Here is a 12,239-nt window from a genome sequence, read left to right on the forward strand (position 1 = left end):
CACTGTGTAATCCAGGGAGGTAGATGTCACAAGACCATTTTTAAATCGAAGAGAGTGAGTCTTGGGGAGGCTAAGTAATTTGCCTGAGATGGCAGAGCCAGGATTCAAACCCAGGCCATCTGTCTTAGAGCCTGTGCTCTTCCCTGCTACACTCTGTATACAGCCTTGATAAAGTGAGGATTTGGGACAGTTAGAACACAGCTACCCCTTGAAGAAGGACTAAGGGGCAGTGGTGGTTTTGTGTTCAAAGGCCAGTAGAAGCATATAGTGTGCAGTCCTTTATCCTGGTAATCGGCAGTGTACTTGAAAGCACTTTGGAGTGACAAGTTGAGATGGAAGCCTAGCTTGCTGTGAACCAGTGGGGTGTGTGGTAGAAGGCTGGCTGATGATGAAGACAGACATCTCTTGGATAAATAGATAAAAAGAGGAATACCGTATCAGATTCTCTACCTCATACTAGCAGCAAATTGATTTCTGTTGTAAAAGAGTATCTTGCAAAGTGATGTGAGGCTCTTAAGAATTTAAGAAGTCTCCACACCACCAGGCTGGGAATAACTGGCATTTACTTTATAACGTTGTCTCCTGGCCTGGTTCCTCTATCTGCAGGTTCCCAAACTGATACAAGGCCCAAGGGGTCATTTCCCCCATCCTTCCTCCACCAGAATGAGAACCTGCAGCTGATATGGGTCCGAATGAGAATTAGAGGGGTCATCACATTTTTCCACTTATGGTCAAGGAGAAATAGCAGTATCTCTTTAGGTGGCATCATCAGCATTTCTAACATTTATTGAACACTTACTATAAACTAGGCAGTGTCCTAAGTGTTATATGCATATCCATCTAATTCTAATAGCAACACTAAAGCAGGTATTATTATCCTAGTTTTACTTGAGAAACCGGGCTCTGAGAGTAAAGGAACTTGCTCAGGGTCACCCAGCAGGTAATGTGGTAGAGTTGGGATTTGAATCCAGGACGTCTGGCTCCAGAACCCTGTGCTTAATCATTTTCCCTATACCCTGCTGCCCTCTGACAAACAAAAGTATTGACTAAAGACTTGACTGACTAACAAGGACCAGACTCAGCTGTCAACTGTTGGTTCTTGCAACAACCCCTGTCTGGAATGAAAATGGTTACGTGGTAGATGTTTGAAATGGTAAATGTGTTTGATTTAGCATTCCTGGCATAGTCACTGAACTAGGATGGAGCCAGTCTTTCCTGCTGCCCTTTTTGCTCATCTCTCCTGGCAGTCGTCACGATCTGCCTCATGTTTTGCCTGTACATATGTACTCATAACTTGACTTTTTATTTATTATGGTAAAATATATGTAACATCAAATTTACCATTCTAAACATTTTCCACTTCTAAATTATAAGGTTCCTGAAGGCAGGCACAGTATCTCTCCCCCTTCATTTCCCCTGCAGCACTTTGATTAATATTTAAGTAAATCACACCTGATAAAGCTTTGTTGGATAGCATAGCCCAGCTAGGTCAGCTGTAAATTGGTTAGAAAACTGTAACTGTTCTGAGATTTAGAGAAATAAAGAAAAAAATTTTAATGTCCCTACTACTCAGCCTTTTCTTTTTCTTTATTATAGCCTGGAGCAGCAGAGATGGACCCAGAAGGAGGGCACGTTGTGTGTTTAATGCCTGGTTCTTCTGTCTGCAGGAACGGAGTGGACACATTATTCTCTAAACATCCCACTCTTGTGACCATTGGGTCATAGGTCTTCTTGATCGTTAATCTAGCTTCATAACTACAAATCCTCTATCAGGTCTTTGATTTCTCATAAGCTAGTGATGGTTCCAACCAGCCTGGCCCAGCCCATCCACATTTTTTCCTTGGTCTCACATGCTGGTCATTCTGTGTGTTGGCTCCAGGTAAAGGAGAGATGGGACAGTGAGGAGGGTGCAGGGATCACAGGCACTGTTAGATAAAGGGACGAGAGCTCTTAATTCCACTCGCACTTGTTTTGGGTAATTTATTCTGCAATTTAAAGAACCTTCTGGGCCCCCAAATATCTCAAGGAACTAGGAAGAGTCTTGGTCATAAAGAGACCCTTTAAACAGCTGAACTTGATTGCTAGCTAGGCTGACTTATCCACAGTGTTTCTTCTCTCCTGTTCTCCATTCACTTCATTCATTCATTCCTCCATTTGTTCACCCATCATTTATTGAACACATAACATGTGCCAAGCATTGTACTTGGCCAACAGCTGTACTAGGCTGTAAAATTTCAGTCACAGGTCAAATCATACAGTGAGAATCATGCCTCAGAAGCCAGATGTGGTCTTAACTCTGAGGATAGGAGGACCAGGTCCTGCTGGAGCGTTTAGAATGGTTCTGGCATAACAACAACAATAATTGACATTAACACTAGCAGCTAACTATAATAATATAGTACCGAATTCATGCCAGGCCCTTCTCTAAAGGCATTATGTCACACATCTTATCTTCACAACAGTCTAGTAAGGTGTGGGTACTGTTATCGCCATTTTACAAATGAGAAAACAAAGAGAGAGAGAGTGTGAGTGTGTGTGAGTGTTAGGTAGCTTGTCTGAGGTCACTAACTAGCAAGTGGCAGGAACAGAGTTAGGCCTGAGTAGTCTGGCTCCTGAGGCTGTGCCATGTCACCTCTGGTATATATATACTCCCTTAACATAGGAAAGTGGGGCAAGGGGAATTTCTTCTTTCAGACTGTATATATAATGAATGGGCTTTGGTTGTGTTTGGTTAGGAAGGGTGGGGACACTTTTAAGGATCTGTTTTCAAAAGCTGCACACAGAAAGGATGGTGTTAACTGTGGCTGGCGCTTGGTGGAAGGGCAAGAGTAAAGTCTGCCTGCAGAGGCTCTGGCTGACCTTGCCGAAGCACGTTAACCCTACATCTGTGTTAGCTTTATCTTGATCCCATGGATTTGCAGCAGCTGTTGAGAAATAAAAACTTAGACCCCCAGTCAAGTGCAAGGCCCAATCCTCAGAATGAGAGGCAGATTCCATGTCGCCCTCAGGAGCTGGGGCTTCTCGGAAATCACCAGGTTGCATTTCCCTGTGGCATCTGTGGGTGCTGACTAATTCCACCCATGTTTCAGATTAGCTCGGCTTTATGGTTTGCATTTTTACAGTCTACCAGTTCCCCATCCTGTCCGTTTTGACATTTGCCTCATTGTTTCATGGGTCACTATAAAAGCATTTCTGACCAACATTCCTAGAATGATGCAGCTTCAGCCACAACCTTGGAATTGTTAACCAGAACCAGCCGCCAGGCTGAGGAATGGGAACTTTTAAGTAACTCAATAGCCCATTTTGTCATCCTTTTTGATTTTTGCCAAGTTGAGGTAATGTCATCTCCTCTTTCTTTTTCTATTCCATCTTTGTTGTCTCGCTTCTGAAATTAGCGAACTTATAAACACATAGATTGCTAGGCTTTGGGGTTTTTTTGAGAGTTTTAGTCTAAGTTACCTGGCCTCTGGGTAGCTATGAAAGGAGGTGGTTCACCAAATCCATCGTGTCATCGAAATGAACTTGGGGTGGACTTTCTTGCCAGGACAGTCACTGGAAGGAGAGCCAGCACTGGATGTAAAAGTCATTTGGTCCTTTACAACTGCGATGATGCCTGTTAGTTTAGTCCTTTAAAGTACTTGTATAATTTGCCATTCGTTTTTTGTCTGTCAATGTCCAGTGGAATGTGAGCCATTGCTCTCAGTCCAGTGTCCTGATTCAAAGGCTGCCGGGACGGGAACCGCCTGACTCAACTTCTTCTCCTCCTACGCTCTTCTGTAACAGACTGTACTGTATTTACGCTTCGTCATCCAAGCCAGAAGATGAAGAAACAAAGTAGGAATTCCTGTCAGAATCAGATGTGATGTCAGAGTTCTCTTGAGAGAAAAGCAAAATCCACAGACTCAGTTTTAAAAAAATTTCCAGATGCCCCTTTAAAACCTGGAAATCCAAAATGGGAGATGAGAAGGAAGGAGCAAGAAAGAAGGAAAGAAAGAAGGAAAGGAGGAAAGAAAGAAGGAATGAACAAACGAAGAAAGGAAAGGAAAGGAAAAGAAAAAAGGCAGACTCCATAAAACTGGCCAAAACACACATATGTGATTTGCAAAAGGTTCTTATGGCAAAACTACCACTTACTTGTTACAGAAGGAAATCTCCATTTTTGTATTTAGCCTACTAACTATATACAGTTGATGGATTAACTTTAAAAGAGAGTTGACAGGAAAATGTTTTTTGAAGAGGATGCTGACAAGACAAGGGGGAAATAAGCATAAATTTGATTCAAATATTAATAATATGTCCCATGTATATGGTGCTTTAGTTTTCAGTGTCTCCACACACATTACTTCATCTAAGTTCCATATTCATCCAGTGATATGGGTATTACTGTGCTAGGCGAAGAGGCGTGACCTGCCCTAGGTCTGGTACCATGTCACCTGTTGACATCTAATAAGATGTCAAGGCCGGTATGTAAACTCAGGCCCCTTGAATTCTATTTTCTTCTTAAACTCCATGTGTCCTTCTAAGAAGGAACTTTAAGACAATGAGAGAACACTTAATGCTTCTGACTTTGATTAAATGCTCTAATATTGTACCAAGGGAGAATATGAACTTATTTCTTGCAGATCCTCAAAAGTAGATGCAGTTAGTGCTCGGTCCTGTGTGGTTCTGATCTTCACCATCCTAAAGACAAAGGGATGAATTAGAGACCAGGAGGTAATCGGCTCTGAATGAGTTTAGAACATAGCAGCAGCAGTATAATGAGATTTTAATCTCCCACTCTTCACTATTGCAACATCTTAGAGTTTAGGCAAATGCTGATTTTTATTAGAGAGAACATTCATGACAAGAATAAAGATGGGACAATATCATAAGTCTCCTAGTTGAATCGAGGTCAAGTTTTACACTAAAATGAACTCTTAAGACAAGGGGGTCTTTATCTGGGGAATCAGACAGGTTCACTAACAGGCTTCCAGGGATTCATGAACTCTATGAAATTGACACAGAACACAGACTCTTTCGTGCATGTGCATTTTTCTCTGGTGGAAGGAACTATACAGCCTTTGTCCTCAAAAGTGTCTGTGACCCAAAATTGGTTCTGAAACCACTGTTTCTTAAGAGGCCTCTTTGAAAAACTTTAGTGGACTTCAGATGTCACACATACTTGAAAAGGCATAGAGGTGAATCTTGGTGATCATTACTTTAAGCTCAAGGATTTCTTTAGTCAGCATAAGAAAACCATCATCAGAGCAGATCTATATGACTTTTGTAACATAAGGTTCACTTTCTGATTTGGGCATCAAAATTGACATGTTTGGAATGATCTACCTATGCCTTCTCTACTGTTTCAGAGCAGAGTAATAGCGATGCTACAACCTGAGAACAATAGTCCCATGCAAATCCAGAAATCACTGATGAATGACATAAGTCCCTAAATAAATCACTATCATATAAAATTAGACCATGACATGTTAGTCTACAAAAAGATCAACATTTCGGTATCAGGCGTCAGTCTAAGAAGCCTAATTTTTTCCCCATTAAACCAATGGACCTTTACTTGGAAACCAAAGACTCAACGACCATGGATAAAACACAAGCCAAGGCCGCCTGTCTTCCTTGAGTTCCATTGGAAGGGAAGGAAGATAAGGGTCATAGGTGCTATATATAGTTCCTTCTCTCTCCAAGTAGGATACCGAGAGAAAAGAAATATCTGTGGTGATTGGGAGTGGAGCAAGGGAGGTGTTATAGTGCTTTTGCCTATGCGAGGGACCCAGAAAAAATGAGTTCTTTCTTATCTGTCAAGAGGGGAGTCTTAAAAGGAACAAGACTAATGCCCTTAGGCTATTCCAAACAGGCCAGCCTTTAGGATCTCCTTTTATGATGTCACCTAGGGGAGTGGTCCTGACTTACACTGAGTGGCCAAGAATTTAGGGGCTAAGTTGCCCAGGTACCAAACCTACCATTAAAAAAAAAATTATATATATGTGCCAAGAGCCAGTTACATTCCTACATTTCAAGTATAATATGGGTGCCTAGATTCAAACTACTCTATTTAATCACGTTGCACCTGCCATCTTCATATATAAGGCTCACAGGCTGCAGCTTACTTTACAGAACAGTCTAGTTATCCCAAAAGAGAATCTTGTTACAAGATGCCATTTGCTTGTGGGAACTCCAAGCCTCTTACCAACACATGTGACCAGGGAAGAGTTCTTTTATGAAGGCAAGGATGGTTTAACCTTGGAGTAACTGCTAATGAAATATACCACAGTAGGTCAAAAGAATAGCCACAAAGTAACCATCCATTCCTGATAAAACTTTTGGTCAGAAAGTTACAGAAGGCTATTTTTATTGTGATAAAATACACATAACATAAAATTTACCATCTTAACCATTTTTAAGTGTACAGTTCAGTGGTATTAAATACATTCACATTGTTGTGCAACCATCAGCACCATCCATCCCCATAACTCTTCCTCTTGTAAAACTGAAACTCAAACCTGTTAAACAATAATTCCTTATTCTCCTGTCCCCTCCAGCTCTTGGCAACCACTATTATAATTTCTGTCTTTATGATTTTGACTAAGTACCTCATTTAAGTAGAATCATACAGTATTTGTCGTTTTGTGTCTGGCCTCAAGGTTCATCCATGTTGTAGCATATTTGCATTATTTCCTTCCTTTTTAAGGCTGAGTAATCAGGACTATTTCATTTAACACATTAAAGAATATCCGCCTCAAACCAGTGGCTAATTTTACATATAATAGTAAAATATTACAAATATGTTCATGATAGTCAGGTAGAAGATGAGAATGCTTGCCCTTTAATATTGTTCTGGAAGTTCCAGCCAATATAGTTCTATTAGAAAAGGAAATAAATGGTATAGCTGTTGTAAAAAGAAGATAAAGTTCTTTATTTTCAAATAGCATGGCTTTTCTCTTCAGACTAAAAAGCTACTTTGAAGTAAAATATATATATTTTAAAATTAGCTCTTTTTATAGCTCCACCTTTCCATTCGTGACCTAGATCCCACTCCTTTGCCTATTCAGGGACTTTGTTCTTTCATTTTTTCTTCTCATCAATTTTTTACTCTCTCTTCTGAATTATCCTCACTGGCATATGTTATAGTATCTCCCATCTTTAAACTATCCTCCCTCTGACCTCGTTTTTAAAATATCGTCCTTCTGACCTCATCATGCTTTTTTCTAGCTACAATCCCTTCTCTGCTCTCTTTATAACAAACTCTTTAAGAGGATTGTCTATAGTCCAACTCAGTCCCTTATCTGCCATTTTCTTTCTCTTTTTATAACTTTTCTTTTAATTATTCTCCTCTAGGTATTTCACATGTTGGCAAGAGGACTTGAACTTGTCTGGGTCTCAGGCCCACTTTAGGCACGTGTGCTAGACAGAGCTGCACCCCATTCCCTCCCTCTGCCCCTCCAGTCTGTATTTCAGCTTCATCACTTCACCAGCTCCTCCCTGACACTGTCAAGGTTGTATGTGACCTTAGTTGCAATCTACTGGTCAATTCTTGTTTTACTCAACATCTCAGCAGGATTTGACACAGTTGCCTACTCCCTCCTCTTCAAAACACTTTCTTCACCTGCGCTTTGAGACACCAGAGTCTCTTCTCGTTTTCTCTCATGTCAGTCATCACTCCTTCTCAGTATTGGTGGTCCTGGGTTTTGCCCTGGGATCTCTTTTCTTCTATAGCCATGTCTTCTCCTGAATGACTTTATCCAGGCCCATGACCCTTAACAGCATCTAGGCACTGATTATTCCTGATTTATAGCTCATCCCCTCCCTGCCCACTGAGTCTACATCTGTAAATCCAGATGCCTACTTGAAATCTCCACTTGCATGTCTAATAGTCACCTCAGACTTGACCTGTCCAATCTTGACTTTTTTCCTCTCAAACTTCTTCCTCTTCCATTGTTCCTCATCTTAGTTAATGGGACCTCTTGACACACTTTTGTTCAAGCCCCCACACCACAACACATCTTTGATCTTTTCCTTTCCATCACCCCTTCCCCACATTCAATTTGTCGACCTACTCTATTGACTGTCTTCAAATATATTATGTCCTCACTCTCTCTGCTGCTGCAACCCAAGTCCTCACCACTGCTCTTAACTCCTGCCTGAGTTGTTCGTAGGAGCCTTCTCGATTGGTCTCTTGCCTTCCACTTGTCTTCTCTTGCTATGCATTCTTCACAGCAGCTGAAGTGACCTTTTTAAAATGGAAATCAGATCATCTGACTCCCCGCTAACCTTAACATATTACACTTAGAATAAAATTCCATTATTTTTACCAAGGGGCCTTAAAAATCTGGTCCATGATTGCCCTCCGGCCTCCCCTCCTTGGCTTTATCTGGCTCCATTCACTCCGGCCTTCCCCACTCTGCCTCTTGGCCTCTGCACAGGTTCCCTGGCCTTCACATGGCTTTCCCTAATGCATGCGTGGCTTGCTCATTATTGGTATCTATATGTCATTTCTTCCAAGACGCTTTCCCAGATAACCCCTAAAATATGTACCACTCCCCCAGCACACTTTGTTCTTACTCTGCTCTGTTTTCCTTTTTAAAAATAATTTATTTTTCAATTACAGTAAACATGCATTATTATATTAGTTTCAGGTATGCAACAAACATACTGATTAGACATTCGTATAACTTACGAAGTGATCACCCCGGTAAGTTTAGTACCCATCTGACACCATACATAGTTATTACAATATTATTGACTGTGTTCCCCATGGTGTTCTTTACATCCCTGTGACTATGCTTGTAACTGGCAATTTGCACATCTTAATTCCTTCCTCTTTTTTACCTATCTCTCCAACCCCTTCCATCTGGCAACCATCAAAATATTCTCTGTATATATGAGTTTGTTTCCGTTTTCTTTGTTGGTTTATTTTGGTTTTTTTGATTCCACATGTAAGTGAAATCATATGGTATTTGTCTTTGTCTGACTTATTCCACTTAGCATAATACCTTCTAGGTCCATCCATGTTGTAAATGGTAAGATTTCATTTTTCTTTATGGCCGAGTAATATTCCATTGTATATATGTACCACTTCTTCTCTATTCTGTCGTCTATTGATAGACACTTACATTGCTTCCATATCTTGGCTATTGTAAATAGCACTGCAGTGAACTTAGAGGTGCATATATCTTTTTGAATTAGTGTTTTTGGTTTCTTTAGATAAATATTCAGAAGTGGAATTACTGGATTCTTCTTTGTCTTTTGTTATAGCCTTTGTTTTAAAGTCTGTTTTGTCTGGTATAAGTATGCTACCCCAGCTTTTTTATTTTTTTGCATTTCCATTTTCATGAAAAAAAAAATTTCATTCCTTTACTTTCAGTCTGTGTATCTTTCATTCTGAAGTGAGTCTCTTGTAGGCATCATTTGTAAGCGTCTTGTTTTCTTATCCATTCAGACACCCTATGTCTTTTGATTGGAGCATTTAATCCATTCACATCTCAAGTAATTGTTGAGAGATATGTAGTTATTGCCATTTAATTATTCATAGTGTTTATTTTTTTCCCTCTTCCTTCTTCTCCCCTTCTTCTCCTCCTCCTTTCCTTCCCTTCCTCTCCCCCTTCCTCCTTCTCTTCCTCCCCTTCCTGGCCTCCTCCTCCCCCCTTTAACATTTCTTGTAATACTGCTTTGATGGTGATGAACTCTAGCTTTTTCTCGTCTGGGAAGCTCTTTATCTATTCTTCAATGATAGCTTTGCCAGGTGGAGTAATCTTGGTTGTAGTTCCCTGCTTTTCATCACTTAGAATATTTCTTGCCAGTCCTTTCTGGCCTACAGAGTTTCTGTTGAGAAATCAACTGACAGTCTTATGGGTGCTCCCTTGTATGTAACTAACTACTTTTCTCTTGCTGCTTTTAAGATTCTTTCTTTGTCTTTAATCTTTGACATTTTAATTATGTTGTATCTTGGCGTGGGCCTCTTTGGGTTCATCCTCTTTGGGACTCTCTGTGCTTCCTGAACTTATATTTCTGTTTTCTTTGCCAGGTTAGGGAATTTTTCTGTCATTATTTTTTCAAATAGATTTTCAGTTCTTTGCTGCCTCCCTTTTCCTCTGGTACCGCTATGATGTGAATGTTGGTATGCTTGATGTTGTCCCAGAGGCCCCTTAAACTATCCTCACTTTTTAAAATTTTTTTCCTTTTTGCTGCTCTGATTGGGTGTTTTCCGCTACCTTGTCTTCCAAATCTTGCTGATTCAGTCCTCTTCTTCATCTAATCTACTGTTGATTCTTTCTAATGTATTCTTCCTTTCAGTTCTTGTATTCTTCATTTCTGACTGGTCCTTTTTTTATGTTTTCTATATCCATTTTTATGTTTTCTATTTCTTTCTTAAAGTTCTCACTGAGTTCATCTACTCTTCCCGTAAGTTCATTGAGCATCCTTGTAAGTAGTGTTTTGAACTCTGCATCTGGTAGATTGCTTGTCTCCATTTTGTTTAGTTCTTTTTCTGGAGTTTTGTTCTGTTCTTCCATTTGAAAGGGGACACGTTTTTTGTTTTCTTATCCATTCAGCTGACCCCTGTGTTTGTTTCTATGTAGTAGGTAGATATGCTATGTCTCCCAGCCTTGGTAGAGTGGCCTTATTGTAGGTGTCCTATGGGGCCCAGTGGTGTAGTCTCTTTTGTCACCTGAGCTGGTTGCTCCAGGTGTGTCCCTTGTGTGGCTTGTGCGTGCCCTCCTTTTGTATATGAGCCTTGATTGCTGTTGGTACGTCAGTGGGAGAGCTTGACCCTCAGGCTGATTGGCTGTGAGAAATGGTCGTGACTATGGTGGAGGAGCTGTTGTGCAGGGGCTGACCCCACAGAGTAGATTTTACTTTAGCAGGACTCCAGTGCCTGCTAAGTCTGCCCTTTGGGAATGTCATTTGTGGAGGTGGTTGGGTAGTGCTCTGGTGTGGTCTGAAGCTGGCCACCAGGTGTATTGGTTCTGGGGCCTCTTGGGAGGGGCTCTGGTGCAAGGCAAGGTCAGCCAGTGCCTGTGCCTGGCCCCGTATGAGTGCTCTGTTTTCCTTTTATCATTTATAAGTGCCTAAAATTATTATTTGTATTCTTGCTTGTATTCTCTGTCTCTCCCACTAGAATAGAAGCTCTGCAAAGGCAGTGGCTTCATCTGCCTTGTTCTTTCTTGTATCCCTTGTGCTTAGAACATAATAGATGCTCAATTAATATCTGTTGAATGAATTTCAGTACTTAACCAGTTATAGAACTGAGGGTTAAAACAGTCTGTTTATAACAGTGCTATATGTGCCTAAACATCAATAAGGAAAAGATAAGCAACCAAAATGCAGTGTCATTTTTTCCTATAAAATTGGAAAAACTAAAGGTTGGTGATGATGTTGCTGAGGGTACTAGGAAATAGGCACTCTCATTTGCCACTGGTGAAAATATAAAATTGTGTAAGCTGTCATAGGTGGTGAGTCGTGGGTAATTTTTTTTTAATTTATTGGGGTAACATTGGTTAATGCAATTATATAATTTTCAGGTATACATTATCATTTGACATCTGTATATTCTGTTGTGTGTTTACCACCCAAAGTCCAGTTTCCTTCAGCTACCATATATTTGATCCTCTTTAAGAGTCATGGGTGATTTTTATCTCAATTTTTGTGGTATGCTATGTTTCCTTTTTTTTTAATAATTACTTGTTCCCTCAATAATTATTTTTTAAGCCAGAAAAATCTCATAACCTTAATCTTTCTTTTTTACCTCCTTTTTGTTGTTAAATTAACCCAGTTAAATCTTTGCACCAGCCAACTTGTGAAGTTAATCCCAGCAGCACATGGTCTTGTTCTGTTGTTGAACCTCTTCTCTTAAGAATGTTTACTCTGAATCCTTTATTAGCTTTTTCCGCGATGATGCAATGCTAGTCATTGAAAAGTGTATATGTGGAGTCCCTCTTGTTCTGAGGTCCTGGGCTAGGGAGCCCATTGGAAAGACGGAGCTGTGAAAAACATGCAGGCAAAAGCAGGGCCCACCCACTTTGAGGTGGGGTCCCACAACCCTTCTTGCCAAGACCCAAGTCTACACACACAGGGGAATCCTAACATTTCTTGGCAGATACACTGCCCAATTCCCTTGCTGCCTGGGATCGAGTTAAAAACAATAAGAATCACAACCACACATGCATTTCCCTCTGTTGTATGCAGCTAGACTTCTGATGCCTGTTTTCTCTGACATAACCATGCCCTCTTCTGCCCGTGCCCCAGTC

The 12,239-nt window shown here is 40.6% G+C and overlaps 1 protein-coding gene across 3 annotated transcripts in view; it reads left to right on the forward strand.

The window, feature by feature from the left end:
* The window catches only part of NXN (nucleoredoxin), a 134,666-nt gene that overhangs the window by 96,051 nt on the left and 26,376 nt on the right, over window positions 1-12,239 (forward strand). The gene's annotated exons all lie outside the window — the stretch shown is intronic.

This window comes from Pteropus medius, unplaced genomic scaffold, assembly GCF_902729225.1.
Source record: "Pteropus medius unplaced genomic scaffold, Ma_sr-lr_union100, whole genome shotgun sequence".
NCBI lineage: Eukaryota > Metazoa > Chordata > Mammalia > Chiroptera > Pteropodidae > Pteropus > Pteropus medius.